Source organism: Athene cunicularia (assembly GCF_003259725.1).
Source record: "Athene cunicularia isolate RWA chromosome Z unlocalized genomic scaffold, athCun1 chrZ_part1, whole genome shotgun sequence".
Taxonomy (NCBI): Eukaryota; Metazoa; Chordata; class Aves; order Strigiformes; family Strigidae; genus Athene; species Athene cunicularia.
The window spans coordinates 33760345-33773053 of record NW_020799142.1 but is presented as its reverse complement, the minus strand read 5'-3'; the positions used below and the strand labels follow the sequence as shown (position 1 = coordinate 33773053).

The following is a 12709-nucleotide window of genomic DNA, read 5'->3' as shown; positions in this document are numbered from 1 at the left end:
AATGTAATTGCACAGCTTGTTGGAAAATCTCTGGTTTCAGTACAAGAAGGAGACATCTTCCAAGGACTTGAGTAATATCTTTGTACTCCTGAAGTATCTTTGGTTTGTACTTATTTGAACTCTCACCTCAATACTCTGTAAAATAAGAAATAAGTTGATTTATTTGTTGCTCTGGATTTTTGAGGATGAAAATGTAGCAGCTGTTTTATTTTCAGTGTTAATATACATTCCAGGACATGCCTGCCTGAGACTTTACATACCATGTTCCTCTAGCAGTAAAAATACCTAAAAAGATAATTTGATACAGCAGTTTAATGACTTAAAATGAATTCAACTAACAAGGTTTCTTAGCTTGCCTTTTTTTAGTTATTACTGCTGATGTGTACCGTACAAATTAGAGGCAGTTTGTTATTCAGAGACACACAAGTTTATGGAGCAGATGAAGCACTTGCAGGTTTCTTCCTGTGTATTCCTGCTGTCTTACCGTGCCCTGATTCATGTATTGAGCACTGGAGTGCTGTGATTGATAATGCACTTGGGGCCGTATTTCTCAGAGGCAGTTAACCCCTGTGTCATGCCAAGTTACATCTTAAGCAATTGCAGAGCTGGAGGTGTCCTGAAGAACTGTGGTGCTTCAGATGGCTTCCAAGACAAAGGGAGGCTGCTTTAGTGGCGGTGATGGCTTTTCATACCTGAGATATGTCCTACCCTGTCATACCATGTCCTGGAATGGTTTGGGTTGGAAGGAGCCCTAAAGATCATCTAGTTCCAAGCCCCTGCCATGGGCAGGGCCACCTTCCACCAGCTCAGGTTGCCCAAAGCCCCGTCCAACCTGGCCTTGAACCCTTCCAGGGAGGAGGCAGCCACAGCTTCTCTGGGCAGCCTGTGCCAGGGCCTCACCCCCCTCACAGGGAACAATTTCTGCCTTAGATCTCATCTAAATCTTCCCTCTGTCAGTTTAAACCTGTTCCCCCTCATTCTATCCCTACACTGTGATCCAGAGTCGTCCCCCCACCCCTTTCCTGCAGCCCCTTTCAGCCCTGGGAGGCCGCTCTAAGCTCTCCCCGCAGCCTTCTCTTCTCCAGCTGAACCCCCCAACTCTCCCAGCTGTCCTCACAGGGGGGCTCCAGCCCCCCCAGCATCTCCGTGGCCTCCTCTGGCCCCGCTCCAGCAGGTCCGTGTCCTTCTGCTGTTGGTGCCCAGAGCTGGACCCAGCCCTGCAGGGGGGTCTCCCAGAGCGGAGCAGAGGGGGAGAATCCCCCCCTGGCCCTGTGCCCACCCTGCTCTGGGTGCAGCCCAGCACACGGGGCCTTTCTGGGCTGCCAGCACACGTTGCTGGCTCACAGGCAGTTTTCCACCCCCCAACCCCCCAAGTCCTTCTCCTGGGGGCTGCTCTCCATCCCCTCCTCGCCCAGCCTGGATTTGTGCTGGGCATCGCCCCGACCCACGGGCAGGACCTTGCCCTTGGCCTTGTTGAACTCCAGGAGGTTTGCCCGTCCCCCCTCTCCAGCCTGTCCATGTCCCTCGGGATGGATCCTTCCCTCAGCGTGTCACCGCCCCACACAGCTCGGTGTCGGCGGGAACTTGCTGAGGGGGCCTCGATCCCACTGCCCACGGCCCCAACAAAGACGTTCAACAGTGCCGGGCCCAACCCCGACCCCTGAGGAACACCTCATACCATATATTGTACCATATCATGAGATAGTTCTGCTTAACATGCAGTCTCACAGCCCAGAGGGGTTGGGGTGAGTGTTTGCGTCTGGGTTTATGGGCACAGGGGCTCCCTGAGCTGGAATTGCCTCTAAAGGCTGTGTATTTTGAAACTAACCTCAGAGAGATTGTGGGGTCTTGGTTAAACAACTGTGAAGCGTCTTCAGATGCCCAGAGAATAGGGGTGACATTTTTAACACTAAGTTATATCCCTGATGCAGGGGTTGCAGTGGTATGTGGCCTGCTGTCAGAAGGAGGATATTGCTATTTAGTGGAAGATGTCCCTGTTGGACTGGATAACCCTTAAAGGTCCGTTCAAACCCAAAACATACTGTGATTTATGAAAAAAGACCCTGGTATTTTCCTCCCTAGACAAACAAATTACAATCCCCACTGTTCAGAGGAAAGAAAACAGCATGATACACAAATAAAGTTTGCAAAAGGGCACATATAAATAAATATATACGTGCGCGCACACACAGAGGCATATATTTACATATATGTGGGTGTGCATATATATGTCTATTATTTCAGTCTGTGTATGAATTTGGGATTTGAAAACTATTTTATAGGTTTTGGACTTACTTTTAACTTCCTGAATGCAAACTGTATACTGCAGCTAAGGAAAGACCCAAGGTGCTCGCTGTGTGTAGTTATCCCCTCAAGATGAAGAGAGCTGAGAAATGCAGTTTATGAAGCAGTGCTGGAGAAGCACTCTGGAGTGCAGCCCAGAGACTTCCAGACTTTGCTGAATTTCTTCCCTTTTATTGTTGGTGTGATGCAGGGAGCGAGGGGAGGAGGACAGCAGTTGGAAAGACTGCTGTAGGGAAAAGTAAAATCGCTGAAGTTCATTGCCTGTCTTTTGAAAGAAAAATGTATACTTCTATGCATGGCTTTTTCTTTTTTGCCTCCAAATGGCTCATGTTCCAGCTCAGTCTGAGGCATAGTCAGTTGACTAAATAAATGTTGAGGCCAGATATTGTTACTTCAGCATACTCCACTTCTGAAAGCCCGTGTTTATGTTGTCTGTAAGAATAGCAAAGAATCTAGGAACTGAAATAACTTCAGTGTCTGAAGTCCTCAAGCCCATTCTACCACTGTATCCCAGCACGGAGCTAAAGAAAGGGATAGCACTGAGATTGCCTGCTCTGCCCAGGTTTATGTCTAGAGAGCAGGATTATTTAGTAGGCTATTCTCTTCATAGGTTTCACTCAGATAAGTCAAACATGTTTTAAAAATGTGTTTCTAATTATTTTATTTCTTTTTTAATTTATTTATTTCGTTTATAAGTATTTTTGTTTCTTTTGGCGCTGTGTAATCCAAAAGTCAGTATTCATGGTACCTGGATCTCAAGGGCTAAATCTTACATAAAAAGTATTCTAGGTGTTGCCTTTGGTCTTGTCTTCCTCTACGTGCCTTTCTGCTCATTTGTGAGTACCAGACTTTGCAAAAGAAATTATGGTAAATACTGTGCTCCTTCTTAGGGCCGGGAACGTTATGGAAGAAAAAATCCAGCATTAGTTGTTTTAGAATTGAGCTGTGTCCCTTGTGAGCATCGTATGGTGGCAAGGTGCTGTGACACACTACGCGTGTGCCGTTAACACTTGCACACAGGGGAGCGAAGGGAGCTTAGGTAAGACGAGCATCTCTGAATTTCTGAGTGCTCAAGCAGTGGTGGTATTTCTACTGTACTTTGTTTTCATGGCTGTAAAAACCTGTAGTTTTGACCTAATATACAGCCCCTAAGCTGCTGACTCTGGATGGTGCTAAGTAAGACTATACTGGGAATTCTCCTTTACTGAGCTTCTTGTGGTGTTTTTGTGAGTACCTGGTGCAGACTGCCGTCAGGCCTCTGGTGTACCAACAGCGCTGCAGGTGTCTTGCTGTGAACTGACCCAGTTGGCTTTTACATTGTTGAGGCTTTCTGGGCTTTGAAAAAGAAGAGAGCGAGTTTCACTTATTAAGGCTGAACCAGTTTCCTGACAAACTGTAGTCAATGTGATAGGGTTCAGGAGCAGGATGGAGAAGCCAGCAGGGAAGAGAAAACCCCCTCTGTCATCAAACCATCATCTCAGAGGCAGAATCCTTGGTTAGACTGATTGTCATGCTACTTCATTTACTAGTTGTTTAATAAGCTTTATTATTAAGCATTATTTTCATAGTAGCGATGACCTGTTTTGGAATACCACACTTTGGTTCAGTGGTCCTTGTCTGCCAGAGATCCAGGCTTAAATAAATTGGAAAAACCCACATAGGTTTTTTTATTGCTTTCTTGAATTCAATGAAAGCACATTTTCCATAATTTTTTAACAAACAAGAAAATGGATAATACAATAATTGAGAATTTTGCTTCTTTCAGTTCAAATCAAAACAAATTACTTAAGTAAACATACCAATTATTTTCTTTGTAATCATAATGTAATTTGTTAAATCATAGGTACTTAACAGCATAACGGGAGGCATGCTAACTTCCCTTGAAAAGTAGCACATCAGACCTGTTGTTGGAGCTACCATCTATGCAAACGGTTGCTTTTTAAGCATTTCATAGCATTGGCCATGATTTTCAAGCACTTCAACACTTGTTATACTGCAGCTGGTAACGAGGGATTCTCATTAGCTGTTTCTAGGGAGGGAGGGGATGGAGAAGGAGGGAGAAAATTTTTAATTTTGGCAAACGTATGTCAGAGGTTCAGTATTCGCTCACTGATTTAAAAAAAAAAATCTGCTTAATGCAAAAATTGAGGAAAATAAAAATCAAATGTAGGCATAGTTTTAGATTCAAATAGTTTGGCATGCATCACCACTTGAGTCTGTATTTGGATACATAGTTTTTGATTGGTTTCTAAATTTATTTCAACATCATCTAATGCAACACAGGGACAAGGGATTTTATGTCAGTGGGAACCCAAATTCTTGTTTACTGGTGGTGGGTGTGAAAGCTTAGTAGTTAAATGAAAACTCCTTGGAGCACTTTTTGAGACTCACTCAACATCCAGGGTAGGTTCCCAACAACCTTCAGTTGCTTTAATGGAATAATATTAACAGAAAATAGTATAGGTAAGATTACTCGCCACATAGGAAAAATTCTAAAACTCACTTCAATTTAACTTTTTTTTTTTTAACCATCTAAATTTTGGCTATAAAAAACGCATTGTTCTATCCAGATGAAGCTTAAACGTGTTAGGAAAAATTCTAAAAATAATCCCACTTAGTGCTGAAATCTTCAAGTATATCATATATAGGACTGTAACTTAACCATCACTTCGATGGTGGAGGAATATCATCAGTGATAGAAACAATGTGCTGTAGTGTTAGTCTTTTCATGTTTACAGATGTAGCCCTGTGAATATATGAAGAGATATCCTCTAACCCCCTATCCAAAATCTACTGTTTCTGTGTTAGTTAAGGTATAGGAATAAATGCATGTTGTCAATCCAAAGGGAAAAACGTAAAGAACATGAGTTCAGTGAGCTCTGTGTGTGTGTATGCGTATATAAAGTCTGCAGTAGCAAAGCCTGGTGGTACTGGGAGAGTTCTTGACCAGAACTGACTCTTTTCCTGGCTCCTTACCAATCCAGTTAAATCTACCTGCTGTGTGGAGCTGGTGTTACATGGAGCCTTGGAATTATGTGAATGTCAAGGAGGTTTTTCTCTCATCTTAATAACAAGAATTGAACTTTGCATTTTGGTGATGAGATTTCTGTATTTCTTTTTTCTTTTCCTTCTCAGTTTATGCTCCATAATCGGCTAAATGAAGTCCAATATTTAGATTCTTCTTTGATTTATCCTTGATTTATATGGTAAATAGAAACCAGCTGTCTATTTAAGCATCTAGTTCTTGAAACTCCTAGGCCCCTCAAGCGTCATCTGGAAATAATGTAGCTTGTAAAACAAAGCTAAGAAGAAAAAGCAATGTTTGTTTTATGTGGGATGAATGACTTCAGTTGGGGTCCTTCTAATTCGGCCATTATGAGGGTTATTAAAAAGCAGTATTACAAAAGTGGTTTCAACAAAAAGAAATTTTTTTGTAACTTGTATCTTGTTATTGCAGTTGATTATATTCAAAGCTGCAAGTACTTCATAAATAGTCCGTCATTTTTAGTTTCTCCAAAAGAGAACCAACCTAATATCCATCCTATACATGGGTTGATGTTAAAAAAAGTTCCCCTATTTCATTTACTCCCTAGAAAGAAATTGTCTTTTATGTGTAAGGGCTCCATATTTATCTTAGAAATTTGGATTTGCTAAAGAGTAGGTAAAATAAGGTCTATGAACTATTAGCTGTCTCTTAAACATAATGAAACAAATCTAAAATCTGTAAGATTTCTGGATTCAGTTACATTACAGTGGATGAAAGATGTAAGACCATAAATTCAAATTACTGAAGTCAGCCTTATTTTCAGTATATGTAGTTTAGTCATGGCCTTGCTAAACAACTAAAACAAAATTAATGTTCTAGAAATATGTAATATTAGCTGTAGACTGAAATATTTTCTCCATTATGTTTGTCTACCATTACATTGTCCTGCATACAAATCCTTTTCTGTCCCTTTCATGGCACAAACCATATTTTTTTGCATGTAAAAAACATGTAAAAATACATAGTTTGGTATTTCAGTTAATATTATGGGATCTTGTGTTGAAAATATATTTTTACAAATAAGTTAATGATTTTAGCCTATCCAGTATGTAGAAAACAAGTATTTAATTTATTATCAATTTGATCAATATTTGAACTGTAAATAAATATTGTGATGTTTTGGGGGTCCTTTAATATGTTCTGTGCTTACGTATCTAGTATAACATCAGATATGCTGCAGGTCTGTCTGATTTTCTTAATTATCTAAAGAACTGGTTTGATGCAGAACTCTGCCACCAGGCATAAGTGTTTTCCTTTAAGTGCGTGCTACTGTGAAGAAATAGGAAGTCTTCCTTGCGATCATCTGATGACTTTAGTAATGATGCAGAAATGAAATTAAACCCACTTCCAAATAAACTGGTCAGCCATAATAGAGTTACTGTGATGCAATTAACATAGTTTGGCTGGTAGTCTGTAAAAATACTGCTTGGTGGTAACTGCTGTGAACGTACAAAATGTGTATTACTCAGTTTTAGCTGTAGAACTGAATGCGCTGTTGGCAGAATAGGAAATTTTTACCAAATTAAATCAAGACTTCTAATTGAGAGATGTCCATATTTGTCAAATACTGGGATGGAGCAGGGGGCAGGGGGGGTGCGGAAGGGGATTACTTTATTTTGTCATAATGTTTCTTCAAAACTCAAAAGCCACCTACTTTTCACCAAAATACCTGCCTAGGTCTCTTTAGTATTCTTTTTATCTATATTTTCTTCCATTTTTATATGTCACTGAGTAACTTGGTAAGATTTTTTTTATTGCATTAGCCATGCAGTAGTCTAAAATGCTTCATTTCTGTGTGTGAATTTTTAGAGCCTTTTGTTGTCTACTATAATAAACTTACAATTGTTTTTAGGATATTGTTCACTGAAGGTAATATAGAGTAAACCAGTATATTATTTTAATGTTTTTGTATGCTATGCAGATTCTAGCAATTGAAGTTGCATTTAAGAGGAGAATCACGTTGTTTTGCACTAAACTACTTTCTTTTTGATGACTCCGAGTTGATGGCTTATGAACAGAAGTGACATTTGCAGTATCAGGTTATTCTTGGGTATTCCTGTCTCCACTCCAGTATTGAGCCAGAGGCCTATAAATACCTTTCCTAAATATTAGTCATACCCTCCCTCAGATGAATTATATTTTAGTTTAAAGAATATTACTCCTACCTAATCCCCCTATTTTTATATCATAAAAAAATAGTATTTTCAGAACAGACTGAAATAACCAGCCTAACCCAAATCTAAAGCAAGCTTTTGTATTAAGTGATAGCCAATTTCTGCAGTTCTGTCTGAATACTTAATCATTTCTTTCCTTGGAATGTATTGGAAACTTTCCCGAGAAAATGATGCATAAATTATTCTTAAACAGAAAGAGCGAACAATCCTAAAACTCTACAATAAAGATGTTGGTGAAGTTCAGTCTATTTAAACTTCCCTGTATTAGTATGAAGGACTAATAGATACTTGCAGTTGGCCTTTGCATTATTATGTCTTTTAATAGTGTGATTGAAGGTGTTTTGGACAAATACATTGAAGAATATTGAGGTGTTCTTCAAAAAGACTTTTCATTGTTCAGAAGTTCCACAAAAGTTTCATGGGTGTCTGGTATTTGTGTTACACAGATTGCATTAAGCCTTATTTTTCTTAGAAGTTCTTAATGTTGGACAAAATAAGGATGAAAATTGCTACCTTTTTGAAAAAAAAAAAAAAAAAGTAGTTGCAGCAGCATCTTATGATCATCTAATTTAAAATCTTTTCATTCTTCAGATTTATGAGACATGAGAACAAATTTGGAGAAGTGGGAAGTAGTTCTGACATTAGTAATACAAATATCTTCTAAAGTCTTAAAAAACAGTTATTTTGGTCATTATGTACATTTGAAGAAAGCCAAACATCGTAATCTTTTACTTGCTTTCCTCCTTTAATAGTTACATAGGTTTAGGGCATTGTTGTTTTGCAGTAAAGGGTATCAATTAGGGCATTCGTTTGCATTTTTGTACTCAAAAGACATGGTTTTGATAAGACCACTTAAAGGAGTGTCTGTTAAAGAGATGATTAAGCTAAAGAAGATGTGAGAGCTTGTTTTGGAAATGGCTGAGTACTGTCTCAAGGTCCCTTCACGTCTCCCCAGATTAAGCAGTAGAGTTCTGTACGCTGATTTTTCCACTGTGCATCTACTTGTGCTGCGTTTGATAGATCTGGCAGCCTGATGCGATACAGGGGTTTTAGAAGGGCCCGAGGTGTACTACAACGTAAGCTACAGACAGAATATGTGATCTATTAAGAGACAGATTTCACAACTCTCTCTGTAAATACTGTTTATTACTGTCTTGTAAGCCAACATTTGTGAACTCAGACAGTGACAAATTTTGAAGTGCTTGGATGAAAAATGTAATAGTACTGATCTTTTGAAGCATCCTTCTTTGCTGATTTGGTCTTTAGACACTTTTCCTGCTGCCTCCTTCACACAAGTGGGTTGTTCAGAGCTTTTCCGGAGAAGCTGATGACTCTGGATGGTTTGGTTTTTGTCAAACCTCCATAGACAAACAGAAAAACCCGATGCAGTAGCTCTCCAAAGAGTAGAATTTATTTTTGTAACTGCTGCGTATTTCAACAATGTAGTAAACCAAACTTTTAGTGTTCCTAAAGCAAGGTTTTGATTGAAAAAATGTAATGCTTAAAAACCAGAAGTATGTTTCCATATGTTATAAACATCCCAATAATTCTTTTTTTAAACATGCAGCCATATAAAGTAAAGGAAGTGGATACAGAAGGAAGTCTGTTCAGACCCTTTTAGGCTGTTTGGTACTAAATACTTAATTGGAATTGGAATTATGCAACTTTTTCTGTATGAGATATTGGTGAAACATGAGAACTTTTTGATGTTGCACTTTCCGTTTCCAACTTCTTAATATTTGATCAGGGACACTTATGGACTAACCAGTGAGGTTTTTGAAACTCTTTTAGTTGTTTTTAAAAGATCAATCCGTTTATATTGAAGGGTAGTAAATAGTTTTGGGTTTTTTTTAATAGCATAACAGAGATCTTTAGATTCCTTCATTGCAGATATCTATGATCCAGAATTGGAAAGATAGCCAGATAAAATGAGGGGAACGGAGGTGAATCAAGACTTAGTGATTTTGAAAAAGATGTTAAGAGAAAGATAGTGTGCTTCAGACTGTGGATAAAATCATGCATGAAATTGTTCACCTGTCAAAATGCTGCTCAAATCTGTCTGAACTGAAACATGAAGAAGTTAAAATGGGACCATTTTTGACGTCTGCAGAGCCACATTATTCCAGTTGTGTCCAAGTTACAGAAGCACAGTCTCATCAACTTACAGTTTATCTACTTGGAGAGATATTATCCCCCTGAACAACATATCGTGCTGTCTCACTGCGGGCAATTCTCCCACTAATGGCTGTTGTTAATATTACCTATAATGTCATGCAAGTTAACTGCTGCTAATTGTCAGTGTGGATGTCCAGAGAACCAAATGATGGGATGAAGGAGAAGAGAATATTTTAAAGGAAATAAGTAAGATTGAAAGACGATCTTCGTATGAAGTGAAAAAGAAAAAGGTTTGGAGAAGAAAAAGAATTGATAGAGGCAGAAATTAAAAACAAAAATACCCTGCCAAGGCTGGTTCCTCTCCTGCTGCACATGAGAAGCATCACATGGAGCAAAATAAGCCACTTACTGAAAACTGATTCCCTCATCGCCTCGCCTGAAAAGGAACATTAAAGAAATGTAGAATGTAGACTTTTATTTATCCCTATTGACAGTGGTGGATTCTTGGTCTCTGTGAAATAACTTCATGGGAAACATGTTGAAACACACAAATAGTGTGTTTAGAAGAAATAGAAATTTAGAAGAATCTCTAGAAGAATCTTTATTGAATTCTATAAAGTCACCCTAATGTTTTTCCCAGGTGTAACTGGAGAGATAAACTTTTATTTTCCTTTCATTCTCTTAAGTTTCTTATTTCTTTGTAGTTTAGGAACGGAGCAAGATAGAGGAATTCATTGCACATTTCATACACTAAATCAGTTTCGGTAAATGGGAATTCTTCCACAGAATTGGTTAATTACAGAAACAATAACCCAGAAATTGTACAAAACCTATCAATTCTTAACATGCTGTTAGATATAAACATGATGGTTAAAGGACTCTGATGATAGTTATGTGAACTTGTAATTAACTTGTATCTTGACACATACACACTGAGATAAGGGGAAGCCTGTGCTTTCAGTCTGATGTCTGGCTTTTGAGAGTTTAACCCTGCACCTTTAATTTTAAAGCAACAACAAGAGAGGTTTTGGATTAACACATAAATAAATACCCTTGTTTTTTCCTGGATTAATACCAACGTAAAATTTTCTAACGTTTTTCAAGGGGAAAAGAAATTAAAAGAACAAAAGGAAAAGCTAATATTCATGTTCTACATCTGTTGTGTGCCAGTGAAATAGCAAACATAAAGCCATTTCAGGGAAGTGTCTTTTAAACATTCATAACAAAGAAAGACTCTAATATATTACCTTTATTTAATCCTACTATATTCTTATCCCAAGTGCTATTAGAAGATGTCTGTGATTGCTTGTACTGCTCTGAAACAAAGTTGAGATGAGTAAGATTATTTTTTTTCTAATTGCCCTTCAGATATGTTATTGTAACATGGTGGAAATTTTCCAGAACTGCTCTTGCACATATTTAGGCTTCAGCCCAAGCTGAGTGAGCTGTGACCTGCTCCTGAAGTATATGACATGTTCTTCAAATATACTATGTTCTGCTGCATTTTTCTTGGTATCAAGCTGGTACAGCATGTGCAGAGGCCAGCATGTTAACCCAAACCAACTCTTGACCTTAAAGAAACTGTTCACTAATAACAAAAAAACCATCCATCCTATTCAAGAGAAAAGAAGGTGGATGGTAATATTAGAGGTTAGACTTACTTTTTTCATTGCAGTAGGAATTGAACTCTTATGTATATCTCTTCTCTCCGGATAAACTGAAAAGGGAATGGATGTTGCAGTTCCTACAGGCAGGTCGTTAAGCTACTCACCGGCAACTTAATCAGATGCTTACTCAATGCAGAGAAAAAAAAAAACCAACAAACAAATAATGACAAGTTTTCCCATTCCCACACTAATCTTTTAGATTTTGATAAATCAAGATGATAGGAAGAGTCATGTTACATTCCCATGGAAAGAAGCTTCACTGAATTTTTCTGAAACATAAATTATTATTTTTTTACAGTAAATTAGCCATCATATTTTGTGGTGGACTCTGTTAATTAGAAATCATTAGAAAACTTAGCTTAATTTATAGGTAGACAGTCATAATGACTTACAGGGTTTTGGTGAGGAACAGTTGACTGACTCCAGGATGAATGTACAACATACCCAAGTGCTTCTTCGTCTTTCAAACACAGTGATCTCTCATCTTGTCCATGTCTGTCACTGCTGTACTTTATGAACCAGGCTACACAAAATTAAGTTTTGTCCTAAAATAGGTGAGACTTCATAAATATTTCAGGAAATTTTATTTAGTTGGATAATTAAGGTTTTATATGTTTCTGTCAAGAGTGTTTTACTTCAGTGTTTGACAAAATTTCGTCTGTTGCTTACAGTTCGTTTTGTAACAGGTACCTGTGTACACAGACTTCTCGGATTATTTTCTGTGAGTTTTGGGTTTTCCAAATCTCAGTTAAAGGTTTGTTTTCCAGCGTTCAGACTACGGCTGATGTGTTCTTCCAGACCATTCATCAGGAAGTGGAGCAGTGGTCATCAGCTTCTGTGTTTATCAGAACTGATGCAGTGTCCAGGGTAATGTACTTGAAAAATAAGATGGAATGTAGTAAAAAAAGCATTTAATCTAAAAGTCACTCCATTTATTTGGTTTGCCTGCTATCAGCTCTCAGAAGGCTGTTCCTCATCTCCCTTCTATTTGCATTTTATTTACCTGGAGGGAGCAGTTCTAGAAATTTGGTTATGGAGGTTTTTCAGGCCCATCTTAATAGAATAAATGATACTACTGCTGGCAGGTTTTGAAGAGGTGGTAAGGTAAGAAAAAACAAATAAAACCACTTTCTTGTATTTTATTGTATTTTAATATATTATAAAGTGATGGCTGTAAAGCAGCATATTCCAGCTCACAACAGTTTTGGAATCCTGTACCATAATCCCTTATCAAGTGTCTGTTATCTGGGACCTGACATTTTTTGTCATGCACTGCTAGTATTTTAGGAGTTACAACATGAAAAAAGAATACTGCACCATCATCAAAAGTTCACTGTGTGTGCACCATCAGCTTCTGTATGAACAGCAGTGGGTTAAATCAACCTTTTTTTTTTTCCCCAGTT

At 38.3% G+C, this 12709-nt stretch overlaps 1 protein-coding gene across 2 annotated transcripts in view; it reads left to right on the top strand.

Moving 5' to 3' along the window:
• DYM (dymeclin) overlaps positions 1-12709 on the top strand; it is a 219953-nt gene that overhangs the window by 151123 nt on the left and 56121 nt on the right. The gene's annotated exons all lie outside the window — the stretch shown is intronic.